The sequence below is a fragment of the Carcharodon carcharias genome, chromosome 8 (assembly GCF_017639515.1).
Source record: "Carcharodon carcharias isolate sCarCar2 chromosome 8, sCarCar2.pri, whole genome shotgun sequence".
In the NCBI taxonomy this organism is placed as follows: Eukaryota; Metazoa; Chordata; class Chondrichthyes; order Lamniformes; family Lamnidae; genus Carcharodon; species Carcharodon carcharias.
The window spans coordinates 54,433,938-54,448,244 of record NC_054474.1 but is presented as its reverse complement, the minus strand read 5'-3'; the positions used below and the strand labels follow the sequence as shown (position 1 = coordinate 54,448,244).

General features: G+C 40.9%; 1 protein-coding gene across 2 annotated transcripts in view; it reads right to left on the bottom strand.

Moving 5' to 3' along the window:
* Positions 1–14,307, bottom strand: part of ppp3ca (protein phosphatase 3, catalytic subunit, alpha isozyme) — a 501,801-nt gene that overhangs the window by 13,153 nt on the left and 474,341 nt on the right. The gene's annotated exons all lie outside the window — the stretch shown is intronic.

Sequence of the window (14,307 nt, the reverse complement as noted above, 5' to 3'; positions counted from 1 at the left end):
TTGTTTCCTGTCACTGAGTTAATTTTGGATCCAACCTGCCACCTTCCCCTGTATCCCATGAGATCTCACTTTCCTGACTAGTCTGCCATGTGGGACCTTGTCAAATGCCTTACTGAAATCCATGTAGACAACATCCACTACACTACCCTCATCAATCCTCCTTGTTACTTCCTCAAAACATTCTATTAAGTTAGTAAGATAAGATCTTCCCCTAACAAAACCATGCTGACTGTCCCTGATCAATCCGTGCTTTTCTAAGTGACAGTTTGTCCTGTCTCTCAGAATTGACTCCAATAATTTGCCCACAACCAAAGTCAGACTGACTGGCCTATAATTTTCTGGCCAATCCCCTGCACCCCTTTTAAATAATAGTGCAATGCTCACAGGCCTCCAATCCGCTGGGACCTCGCCTGTATCTAATGAGGATTGGAAAATGATCCTCACAGCATCAGCTATTTCCTCCCTGGTTTCCTTGAACAGCCTGTGATACAATCCATCTGCTCCTGGTGATTTATCCATCTGCAAGGATGCCAGTCCATCCAGTACTTACTCTCTCATCATGCTTTTTGTATCTAATATTGGCTCTGCATAGCTAACTCTTTTATCATTTAATTTCTCCTGGTGGCAGGCTATGTGGCCATCAGAGCCGGAGGCTCCATGCTCCATTCACTGTTTTGTGGGGATCACAGGCATCGATTTTGTCCACCTCTACTGTTGAAGATGGTTTTCTCCTCCATCCCGATGGCCCTACCGGATTTGAGCCCCTTTGCATAGTGCTTTCTTTGCAGGCAACCAACGGCACATCCATGTTGAGGCAGCCTCACTGGTGAGTCTGCTAGGTCTCCCAGCCTCACATCACCTTGGAACCTCCTGCTTCTCTGGTCCACTTGCTTTAGTTGGACAGTGCTCCCAGAGCAGCTTCTTATTCTGCAGTATCTTGGAAGATTGGGAATGACGCCCCACCATGGCAACTTCCACATTCCCAACCTGGAATTAAGGCTGAGGTTGGAATCATGACCCAACCAGGAAAATATGTGATTCAGGCATGGGGATTATCAGTAAGCTTGTTTGGTAGCAAGCTTACTGCATGTACTGCATCCTTTGCTGATGAGAGCACCATACTATCACCACTTAGCACCTTTCCTCTTGTTCCAAGGATTACTGCCTCTCTGCTGGAATAAAAACACAACCTCTTGCTGGTGTAATTATAAAATCACCTCTCTGTGTAAGAAATTGGGGCCCTGAATAATTAAAAAAGAACTCTAATCGAAGCGGTTATCTTCTGCATTTTATATGATTTTCTAAGCAGGATTAATTGCCTCTCTTTCTAAACACTTTGACCTCTGAACAGCCCTAGAGCAGAATGCTGTTATCACAAGCTGTTATGGGTGCTTTACGTTTTTTCTGTCTAATTAGTTAATGTATCATATCTAAACTGTTGCTTCTTAATAAACAATCTTAAAATTACTTATGACTAGTTGACTGCCTATTTAGGTATCTGTGGCCCCAAAATCAAAAATCTTACAATTGGCGTCAGAAGTGGGATTCTCAATAGTTGAGATCATTAGGTTATAGTTAAACGTGTGGTGTAGTTATTAGTGGAGCCAGGAGTCAAAATGACATTGGTATACATGAGAATGTGATTGATAGGAAGTTTGACAAAGGAGACAGGAGCCTCAGGGGTGAATGAAGTCCTGGGAGCTGTAGGAGAGTGTGACAGAGATTGAGTGTATTCTTGATAAGCTTTCTAAAGAGGTTACCCAAGCCAGGGCAAAGACAGAGATGGATGGGAACGCTAAAGAACCACCCACCCTGGCCAGAGAAGAGGTCACAAGCTTGCACCTTTCCCCAGGTGAGGTTAGGGCATTAAGAGAAGAGAACATTGATGTTCAGAAGGTCCTTGAGAAGAGAACATTGATGTTCACAAGGTCCTAGTTAGCAGCAAGCAGGTCCCCACTGAAAACCTGAGTGTATTTGCAGAGAGATCACCATCATCACCCATGATCCTTACCCCAATCCTATGGAGTACTTTTGCTCAGCTGACAGCATACTGTACATTCGAGTCAAGTCATTGCTAAAATTGTTGTTCGCAAACATCAAAGATTCAAAAAACTGTGTTTGAGGAAGAAGCTAAAATGTTTAAAATTCAAATAACATGTTTTACTGACATTAAGTTATGATGTTACTGTCTGTTTGGGAACAGATTCAAAACCGTATTAATATGTAACTGTGAAGGTTATTTCGTTTCCAAAATATAAAGATAAGCGTGCAGTTTGGCAGCAATCCAATTTGAACTTTTCAAAATCGTAGGAACTAACAACTGCTAAAATTCAAACTAAAAACACGTTTTACTATTTATTTCAAATTTGATTAAGCAGCAAATATCGGAAATTGAAAATTGTTTCAAAGGAGGGAATGGGTAAACAAAAGAGCTATGGAAGATTCGGTCCAATTTCTACAGTTAGATGTAAGGATATTGCTCTTAAAATCCTGGCGGTATAAAAAAAATTGGGTGGGAAACATCTTACAAAAAGTGAAAATGATTCAAAATAATTGAGACTTAATCTAAAATTTAGGCAAAGTTGAAGAAAATAGAACAAAAGAATTTAATAGAGCAAGTTTTAAATCGAGTTCGTTTTTTTTGTGCTTGGAGTTTTTTTAAATTACGGAAAGTGACACAATTGCGTGCCAAGTTTTCTCCACCCCACCAAGCAAGGGAGTTAACATTCTGCTGACAGCTGCCTCTTTTTAAAAAAATTCATTACACATCCTTTGGATTACTAAAGGCAGAAATTTTCCCTCATCGGGGGCAAAGGTGAAGTGCAAGCACACACAGGCGCGCCTCCGATTGGTGCCCCCAATTGGGGCACGGCGCCATTTTACGTGGGCGGGCCAATTAAGGCCCACCCAGCATGACATCTGCACCGAAGCGTTGTGCGCTCTCTGTGCAGGTGGGGAGGAATCCCCAACCCTGAGAGTGTGCTCTTACGCGCATGCGCAAGGAAGAGCGCACTCATCTCCCTGAGGCTAAGTGCAGCCTCAGGGAGATCGGCTGTACTGTCAAAAATATTAAAAATAGAAAAAAAAAATCCTTGACCTGTCCCCTCATGTGACACTGTCACATGAGTTGGGACATGTCCATAATTTTTTTAAAAAAACTTAAAACAAAATTTTTAAAAACCTACCTGAAACCTCATCCCACCTATGGATGAGGTTTCATGCTTTTTCTAATTCCTGCCAGGCTCCTGGCCTGCCCAACAACCTTAAGGTTGGACGGGCAGGTCCATTAATTACTTTAAGGATTCTGTTAATGGCCTCAATTGGCCATTGACAGGTCAGTGGGTGCACAGCTGATTTTGCTGAGCTCCTGCATACCTGAAAATTTAAATGGGGCGCGGTGATGTCGGGCCCCGGCCCCCACGCTTGTCTACGGGAAAATCCTGTCCTAAGTGTATACTGAGCATTATTGGATTTGAAGTTTCTAAATTTACAAATATGATTGGATATATTAACCCATCTTGGCCAGAGCCACAATGGATTGTTTGTGTTGATTTTAAACAGGTGATGATGGTTTCCAGCTCCGAGTGAACGCGGCACTGTTGAGAATTAAAGCACAGCAAAAAGACTTTACTTTTCAGAGACTTGGCCTTAACCATTCAGGCCGTTTGTTATTATTTGTTATCTTTCATGACAAAGTGTTTGAGTCCGGGAAAAATGTAAAACAAAACTTGCAAACGCTTTTGTCTCTGATGCAAAACCACTATTTAAAACCACCAAGCCTGCTTCTGAAATTGGAATTGATAAGTAACTGGTACTACTTAAAGTATTCAAAGGAAAATTTACCTGAGGTTTAAGGGGATAAACAAATTCTAATTTCCCAAAAAAGGCTAATGGAAAAACAGTCTAGGTGGTTTCTCAGCATCAACAAAAAAAGTTTGCTTATGGAAGAAATAAATTGAACACTAACAAAAGCTGCCAGCCCAACAATTTTGCTATTTGAATGTGGGATAATTTTAAAATTAATAAGTCACATCCAATCTAGTGCAGGTTTGTCCAACCTTTTCTCTTGGGGCGGGGGGGGGTCACATTTTAAATTTTTGGGAAGAATAGGGAACAGGCTCAGAGGAATGGAAATAATTTGTCGCCTTACCTTTGCCCTTATTCTTGCCTGCCACAAAGAGTCAATGTAGTGCCATGGTGTGTCCCAGACCCCATGAAGAGCCTCCCACCCCCCCAACATGCCAAATCAGGGCTCTGCCAAATCCACCTCGCGGACCAGCCCCTGGATAAGCCTGATCTAGTGGGTTACTTTTGAGAAAATAAAATATTGTTTAGGTGAAAAAGCAAACAAGCAAAATGCTGAAATTAAGTGGGAATATTTAATTTCTGTTTAAAAGATATTATAAAAACATGTTATTGGACTATAAAGTTTCTCCAGAACTCCTGGAAGAGATACAATGGCAATCAATGGGATGCCTCACTTAGAATAAGAGATAGACTTGGAGGAAAGGGGCACAACATTAAATGAGAATTGGAATAACTCACCTTCTGTGTAGTTCAATGGATTATATAAATCTGGTATTGATATCCATTCTAGTGAAAGGAGAGTGTAGATGAAATGAATAAGGTGACAGCTTTCTCTTGGAGATATTTGTGTCTTTGCCTATGAACTTTTTAAGAGAACTGGAATTAATAATCTGGCCACCACCTGAGACATTGGCACTGTACATGGGGAGATAAGTAAAGATCTTGAGACAGAGAGCCCCCCTTTGATCAGAAAGTCAGGAGGAATTATCAAATGGTGCATCCTTTTAAAGCTGGTGAAATCTCAGACGATGAAGTTGATTGGCAAAATACACAGCACGATCCCTATAGACATGATAATCCTTCCACAAATGCAAAACAAAAATCTGTGGGAGAGGGCAGAGAGATTATCACCAAGCATGATGAAGTGATGTGTAGCAGAAGGAACACCACCTGAATAGAAAATTTGGTTAAAAGAGAATCCCTAGAGACCACATCCAACAGATAGGGAAGAATATGAAGGTGATTTACAAATGTGAAATTCCAACAGAGGATTAAAGAAGGAATTGGAACACCAGTGTGAGTGTGCAGAAGTGATCTGCAATCTGTGAACTAACTGACATGCGAGAGTACACAGCGCAGCTGCACTAAAGAAAGGGTCCCAGGCTTGCTCAGCTACTTGACAAATAGCCTGATATGAAATAAGTATCATAGCCTGAACAGTAAGAAAACATATTTAAATGATCAAGGCACTGACACATACTCCATAGAGAAACTGCCTTTAAGATAATTAATTTTACTCCTTCTGACCATTACCATCATAGAGTCAAATTAAAGTAAATGTAAAAGGAATTTTATCTTGGGACAAATGAAGGCTAGGGAAAAACAATACTTAGTAGGAATTATTCACAAGATGGATACAGATGAAGGGAGAACCAGAGTATCTTTTAAGTCGGTGCATAATCGGTTGTTTAATTATTTGTACTTAGATGCTAAGAGCTCAGAAATTAGCAGCACTCCTGCAAAAGAATAACGCCAGAGCCAGGGTGGGATTTTCCAGCCCTGCTGAGGCAGGACACACTGCTGGGTATGCAGCGGGCCAGCCAAAAATCTACTGACTGGATGACCCCGACGGCGGATGAGCCCAGAAAATCCCGCCCTAAGGATATTTCCCTCAGAGACGGGGGAAACTGTATGATCTGCAGAAGGGGTGCCAAAGCAAGTAATCGGGTAACTCTGGCAGCTTTAGTATATTACCTACTTATGTAATCAACAAATTAGGGAAACAGCTTGTATTTTAGAAATTGCTGTGTTATCTAAAAACTAGTTGTGAGAGATCAATAAGGATATTTCCTTCTCAAAGTGGGGAGCTGTAAGAAATTGTGGTCCTGAATAAATAAAAAAACAAACTCTCATCTAAACGGGTATTTTCTGCATTTTATAGGATTGATTGCCTCTCTTTCTAAACACTTTGACCTTTGGACAGCCTTAGTTCAGGCTGCCATGTTGACATTCCTGAGTTGTTCGATGGCATCCTGTGCATCCCCTTAACTCCCAAGCATTTAGAAAAGACCAAGATATGACCCTAAGCTAAAAACTGACTTTGAGCAGGATGGTGAACAGGGGAGGTGGTAACCACTCTGATGTCTGGAGTACCTGTCCTGTATCCATTGGTCAGAATAATTAGATAGGTGATTGACAACATATATATGTGTATATATATGTGTGTGTGTGTGTGTGTATATATATATATATATATATATATATAGATGTCATACTGGTGCTATAGGGTTGCTGAGGTACTGGTGAGGTGTTGGTGCTCGTTGGGCAGCTGCCTTCTTCTGATGAAAGATGGACCAGAGGATGAGGAGGAAGATCGAGGGAAGAGTTTCCTAACACTTCGACTAGATAGTGGAATGCTGTTATCACAAGTTGTTATGGGTCGTATACTTTTTTTCCTGTCTAATTAGTTAATGTATTACATTTAAACTGTTGTTACTTAATAAACTTAATAAACCATCTTAAAATTACTTATGACTAGTCGACTGCCTATTTAGGTATCTGTGGTCCCGAATCCAAAAATCTTAAATATACTTCTGATGTTCAGATAAAGGCTATAAAAGTAAAACTGACATAACTATTACTTGGATTTTCTGTTTTTATTCTTAATTTTCAGCGTTTACAGTTGTTTTTTTGCAGTACTGAACCCTCTTCTGGTCTAGGTACTAAATCCAGGTCAACAGCAAAAAACTGTATTCTTTTTACTGACGAAGGCACCACATGTCTCTACTGATGTAAATATTGAATCTTTTATCTTTTGGTGTAACTACAGAAACTTAGCTGCCGATGTAGAGATTTCTGGATGGAAGTACTGAAGCCAGATTTTCCTGCTAAAGGTTGGAATCGGGAAGCGGGTTTAAACTCAGGTCGTGAACCCCCTTCATCTCCCATGTGCTGTAAAGCATATTTTTCACAGGTTCGGAGTCTCATTGACCCTAAAGAGAGGTCTGTTGCCAAATCAGTAGCCAAAGGGATGGAAATGGAGGTGGGAGACCAGGGAAGGGGGCCAAGTTCTGACTCAAATCGGCAGCCATTCTTGTGGCTTATGTCTGTGTATATTCATAAAGAAATAAGATGATCTTCATCTTCAAGATGGCCAGGGAAAATGGAGAGCTCCGACCTGGGATAGGGTAGGGAAAGGTTGGTTTGTAAAATTTTATTATTGCTTAGTAGTTTTCTGTCCAAACATTCACTTTTCTGCATTAAACTGTTTTGCACTACCACCCTTGTTGCTGCCAGGTATCAGCTGATCAGCTTCGGTGAGCTCCTAACAGCCGCCTACCCCATGAAAATCTTGGGAGGTCAAAAGGTGAGCTTTCAACGAGCTCTCTAATGACCTAGGTCTGCCCAATTAATGAAGCAGCCAATTTTACTTTCTAGCCCACCTCCCCGCTCTTCTCCTGCAATTGGGAAAATTGTCAGGAATGAAGCAGCAGACCAGCACACAGGCTGCTAGCACCATTTTTTTTTTGCTGTCCCACCTCCATTCCCCCCTGGTTTGAGATGGGAAGATCCAGCACCTGGACGCTGCTTGTGGAAGTGCAGCATACTCTCTACTGGTGTAAAGGCCATTTTTTCTTTGCTGTTGTAACTACTGTATTTTTCCTCTAGGTGTAAATATTACACTTCCCTTCCTCATATAAAGACTGCACCCTCTCGGTTGGTGTAACGGCTGCAAACTCTATTGTATAAACAGCACTCTCCCTTCTGATCGTTAGCACTTGCCCAAAAATATTAAATAAATATGAAATGCAATTACATACAAAATTGTGTTGTGGTTACCCATTTTGAATCATCCCAGGCCCTTCACGTGAATCACACCTCTCAACTGAGGTAAGCAAATTAAGCAAAAGCAGATTTATAGTTGACAACGACAAAATAAGAATATTCAGATTAAAATTGTTTTGAATTAAAATAAAGAATATTGTTGCAGTAAAACCTTTGAAAACATTTGTTGATGTATAAGATGTAATCTTAACTCTCCTATCTGCACATTTCCATGACAAGCGATCAGCTCCTTTGTCAAACCTTAGTCAATTCAAAATAACATGCATCATTCTATAGTTAACTGAAATTCCATTGCCATCGCTGATGTTGCAGTAAGCTTTGTATCCATAGTTGTATTAAGTTGCACTTACAGAGAAAAAAAATCAAACCATAGACATTTCATGTTGCAAATAAATATAAATACAATCACAACATATTAAAAGCATATTCACATTAAATCAGAGTAATCATACAAACACAAGTAACCTTAAATAAATCTGAATTTGCATGAAATATCATTTTTATATAGTAAAGCCACAGATATGTGAGGAATGTAATAATTACAATCATTCATATGAATGTTTGTCTATATTATTCCCTTGGTACAAGATGTTCTGATTTTACAGTATAATAATTAGGAGTTGCTGGAGTATACAAATATTTGTATTTCAGTGTGTGTAAAATAATAATGAAATAGAATGATAATTAAGTGGCAGTGTGTTTCACTGGTTTCATTTTCTTGGTGTTTCCAGCATATTTCTTTAATCAATTGGAAGCCTGGACAAAGAGCCGCTGACTCGTCTGCAGCCGCTCTTCCAAGTTCAGCTGACAGGTGAGATGGCAGACTACAGAAAGTGATTAGATGAGACATTTCACTGTTGCACACTGTTACCATCTAGTGGTTCAGTCAAGAACAGACAAAACTCATCGGCTGCGAAATTTGGTTTGTTAATTCCCGTTTTTTCGGTCCAGTGTGTTCCATTTTGCCTCCAAAATGGTGTCCGTGGTGCACACTTCTGGTGCTAGCTTCACTGGATGCTATTTTTGTGAGGGCACTAATACATATGCAGGGGGTATTGACCCAGAAGTAAATTAATTGCAACATCAATATTTGACACCAGAGCTGCCATTTTGCAGCTCAATTCTGCACACTCCCTTAATCCTGCACAGCTGAATATATGTTCTGCAGCAGGAAGAACTTCCCCACTGCCCACCCTATACCTGTGTAATTTAAAGGGGTCATTAATTTTCAGATTAGTAGCTGATTTATTTCCACTGGCTGTTGCTGTGATTGTAGAAGTGTTTGGTGGTTTCTAGAGTTATTTAAAGTTGCTGAAGTCTACATGGAGTGGTGCGACAGATACTTTCTCCTGACTTTGGGAATTCTGCACAAACCACATGCTCCCAGTAGAGCAGTAGTATGCACCTGCTTTGGGCTACATTGTGACACAGAGCATGAGAAGAGATGTAGAACAGGACAAGTGCTGGAACAGGAAGGAGGAGGAGGGGAGAAGGGCTCTCAGCAGGAGGCCATATCAGCCCAGGGAGCAATTCTTGATCTTACCTCAAAGAAACAGTTTGTCAGATATCTCAGTTTCAGTAAAGACTTCCTCCTGAGATCTACCACCTACTGTAGCCATGATTCAACTGCAGAATAGGGCGAGGATGGCACTGCCAGTCGCAGTGAAGGTGACTATGGCCAGGGACCTTTATGCATTTGGCTCCTTCCAGGCTGGAACAGGCGATATTTGCAACATTTCCCAGTCCACTGTTTCAAAATGGAAATCACTGAGGCTCTGTATTCCAAGAGAACTGACTTCTCTCTTGCCAGTGAGAAGCAAACAGAGTGAGTTTGCAGATTCACAAGGTTGCCTTGTGGGCGCCACATGTCAACGCTAAGATTTACTGAAACCGAAGGGATTCCACTACCTCGACCTCCAACAAGTGTGTTGCCACATCAAGCATATCGTGCGGTTCAACGCCTGATATCCTGGCAGTAGTCAGGATGCCTTCATTCTGCTGCAACCCACTGTACCATTTGCATTTGAGCCACCACAGCAAATCAGAGGGTGGCTATTAGGTGACAAGGGCTATCAGCTGACCACATGGTTCATGACTACTGTGACCAACCTATGCATGAGTCGGCAGCATGCATATAATGAAAGCCATGTTGACACACAAAATGTGATAGAGCAGACCATTGGGGTGCTTAAAAGATGCTTACAATGCTTGGACCGCTCTGCAAATGGTTACCTGTTGCACAACCTTGCCATCGTGAGGTTGCAGCCCTTATCACCAGCTATATGGTAAACAGCAAAGGACAAGGAGGAGGAGGAGGAAGGGAGGAGGCAACCAACAGTCCCTTTCTGGCTGGGCTATCTGTGGTCAACTCATGCCTCTGCGATGCCAGTACACACAACCCCCACTCTCTATTCACCACAAGTCCTATGCCTTACCTTCCCTATGTTACCGAATATCAGAGCATTCTCTTGATCAAAATTCAAAAATAAAAGCCACCACAAAATAAACATTGGAAACCAAATTTATAAATCAAACCATGCTATATTGTGTACAAACATTAATTAATCACCCCTCTGCATTCCCTGTGACATTGTCTCTTCTAATGCTTCTACATATTGCTACTCTAGTACAGCTAATAACTTTCAGAGGGGTAGACTGCAGGTGGCCTTGAAGGATGAACTCAAGCAGCTCTTACCCTAGAAAACTTCAGACTGCATCATTCTTGGCACGGGTTGCAGCAGTCTCATCTGTCTAGCTGTCAGACAATAGCACAGGCACCAGTGAAGTGGCAGTGCTGGGAGGACAAATGCTGTCATCCTGAGAGAGGACAGCAGATTCATGCTCCATGCAGCCACTATCCCGGGGCAGCACCTCAGCAATCTTTGGAATATGTTGGAGGCAGATTGCTGGTTGCTGCAACAGCCCGCAAGCCGCTTTGAACACTGGTACTTGTAATTGTGATCTGAGCTTGCACAGCAGCAAGCCAAACTTATATGAGAGCAGTCTATGCTTGTGGCAGCAAGCTAAGCTTGCATAGCTTCAGTCTGAGCTTCAACTGCAGCACCCAAATATTAAGTGGCTTCTGCTCGTGCTGCAATGTAATTGAAACATCAGCTATCAGTTGCTGCATTTTGGTTCGATCTGCAATTGTGCTAATGGAGGTGGCCACCATTTCCAGACTGGAAAGATGGGCTCCAAGTTCTGTGCAAAGCCTTATGCCAAGTTTATGGCAAATTCTCTGTGCTCCTTGAAATTGACTGCAAGCTTTCTGGTAGGCCTGTCAACAAACCAAGCATTTACTTGTATTTATCAGCCCGCTACAGCAGACTGCCCTATCAGAGTCCTCAATTCAGACCTCTGCAGCAGAACTCATGTGCAACTCTTCCCTCTGATGAGCTGGCACCTGCGCGATCCCTTCCCCCAACCCTGGCAGTGCCCAGTGTCTCACCACATGCAGATCCCATCTCCAAACTATTCTTTGAAGTACGCAATGTCAGTATCTGAGCTGGTGGCTGCCAAGAAAGGGAGTGATGGTGTTTCTTCTTCATCACTGTCTTCCTGCTGTCCCTGCCTGATGAGGTTGCAGTTTTTGGTTAACTGAAGGAAAAAGGCACAAGGGTAGGATTGTAGGATGAAGGACAAGTAGGTTGTGAGGAGGAGGATCACTTATGAGGATATCATCATTTTCTACATCTCAGTCATGGTCGCTCCTATAATAGTGACTGGTATCTCCTCCGTTGGAGCAAGAATGTGCAGCTTTGCCAGCTAGGTTTGGTGCCTCCGGTTATGCAATACCTTGAGAGGGAACTGTGTCAGTGAATGTGGTGCAATATGTTTGGCGATGTGACATGGTTGAACAGCTGACAGCGTACAAGTTGTGATATGTGAGTGTGAGACTTGCAGCAGTAAGAAGTGCGTAAGAGTGAGATGAAACTATGAATGTTAGGTATGAGTTGTGATTGATTGAGATTGTTGGTAGGTAAGTGATGAGGGTGAGCAGGCTGTGAGGCTAAAGGTGCAGCTGGTGGGATGTGGTATTTCAAGATGCATTCGTTGACCTTGACCATTCATGTGAGGTATTTGAACTTCTGCGGCACTACATCCATGTCCTGGATGCTAGATGCCTAGCACTGACTGCCACAACTATATGGTCCCACTGCCTATGCATAGTTTTTCTAGCGGGCCTCCTCTTCCTCAATGGATAGATGATATCTCTTCTCCTCCTCTGGCACTAAGGCCTCCAATTCAGCTTCAAATAATCTTGAAAAGCCTACTCTCTCTCATATTTTGTCATTCTTCTGTCTTTCTCTGGTCACAATTCAGTTGTAGAACAACTTTCAGCACCTGATGCAGCCATGAAGCCCCTTTAAGATATACACACTGGCTTTAAGTAGTACATGGTTAACTTTAACTCGTGCTAGCCTCTCACAATTTGCACCCTCTGCTCAAGCATACAACCATTTAACAGTGCCTTTACTGCTGGTTACATGTCAAATCATTTAAATAAGCAGGCAGCACAAAGTTTGTTTGCGGCCTGCATTAAAAGCAATGAGCGCAGGGCAATGCCACATCACGCTTCACGCTTCCCCTGGCCATTTTGGGACCTGTCCAATTTCGCGGCCATCACCTCTGCGGCTACTGAACCAGTGACCAAAGGGTTCAACTGTTTATTGCTTGTCCTCAAACTTCCAATGAGAGGGAACTTAGCCCTTTGTATGATGAATACTATTTGCAATGGAGAAAACTACAAATCTAAATTCTGAATGGTTAACTGGACAGACAAGAGACTGTGACAAATTGAAGCAGAAAAGAGAGAATACCTGTTTGTTCTAAAGGAAGAGATGACAGAAGAAAACAGAGAGAAATAGTTCAGAGAAAGAGAAAGGGAGAAAATATTACAGTTATGACAAAAAACAGCTTAGGGAGGGGAAGAAAGTTTAACAAGTCAATAAAATTAATAGAAATATGCATAGACTAATAAGAAAAAAATCTGTGCAACACAGCATTATAATTAGAAAAGACATTAAAAACAATATTGACCATTATTAAAAAAATCCTGTTTACCAGCCTATCATTCTCTTATACTATAGCCACACACATTTCATAAATATATCAGGGATTATTTACTCTCAATTCAGATCATTCAAAACAAATGATAGAAAAATGCATATTTGCTGATTCAGCACAAAGCAAGACTAATTGAGCTAATTTTGAATAAAGAAACGTCTTTTAAATCCAGCCACAGGTTAAAGATATTGACATTAAACTACTAGTTTCATATAAACATAGGAGTGCTTTTCAATGCAAACTAACACAAAAACAATAGTATAAGTCGGAGGTGAGTCAGCAACCTGGTTGTGGATTGTACTGAAGCCATGAGGTGAGAGACAATATAACTTCATTCCTTAAAAGGTTGCCAGGAGGTCCAACTGGATGTCCTGAGAACTTTTAAAACTATTTTTCATTGATATAAAAGAGCTCATATTCCTGCTTACGCTCTCAGAGAGTGCAGTTGTGTATATGCATAGATCTCTTTTTGTTGGTGGGCAAATGAGAATGGGACTGACAACGAAATCCCATTCTGCCAGCTCCACATCACGCTATCAGTGATGGACTAGTATCTGTAGTTTAACAATGCCATTAAATTTTCCCCATCCTCTTTGCTTTAAACGTTAATTTTCCCTAGTCTGAATAGCATCAGACTGTAGTTGTGTAAGTTAAATCTTAATTTTTAACAGCTCCTTCAGTGGACCTTGTCATTTAAATTTTTGATCCAGCATCAATGGTGAAAATCAATACATAGCATTTTTAAGGGTATTGGCTTATCTATACTATAAATAACTTTTTTATAACTTCCTAAATGTCTTTTGAAGTTAGTCTCAATAGGGAATTACATTAACCTTTAGAGTAGCATTATGGTCCCAAAATTTTTTTCAGCTTATTTAATTTTCACAATTTAGTATTGATATTTATAAACACTGCAAGCATTTTTAAGCTCTGTTGTTAAGTAAACGTCAAACAAATATAAAATATGTATTAAAAATCAGTATTTATTTTTTCTTCAAATCATTTACGATAGAAACAGGAAAGAGTAAAAGTTGTTTGATGCAGCTATAGCACTATGCATTATAATACATCCAGATCAGTACGGTATTTAAACTTTTTGCTGGCCAGTTCTCTGTAGATGCCTACAACCATTCCTCTCTAGTTGAAGTGCAAAATAGAAAATAAACAATTAGCAGAAATTAATTACGTCTTGATTCTTTTCAAGCGAAGGAAAATAATATTATGTAATATTAATGTATCCACAGGCAAATGAGTGTGACTTCTGTTTAATTAGAAATGTAATTCAATAATCCCATTGATAGATATCATTTAGAATGCACATGATTCACTGAAACAGGAGGCTGAAGCTATGAATGCTTCAGGTATTGA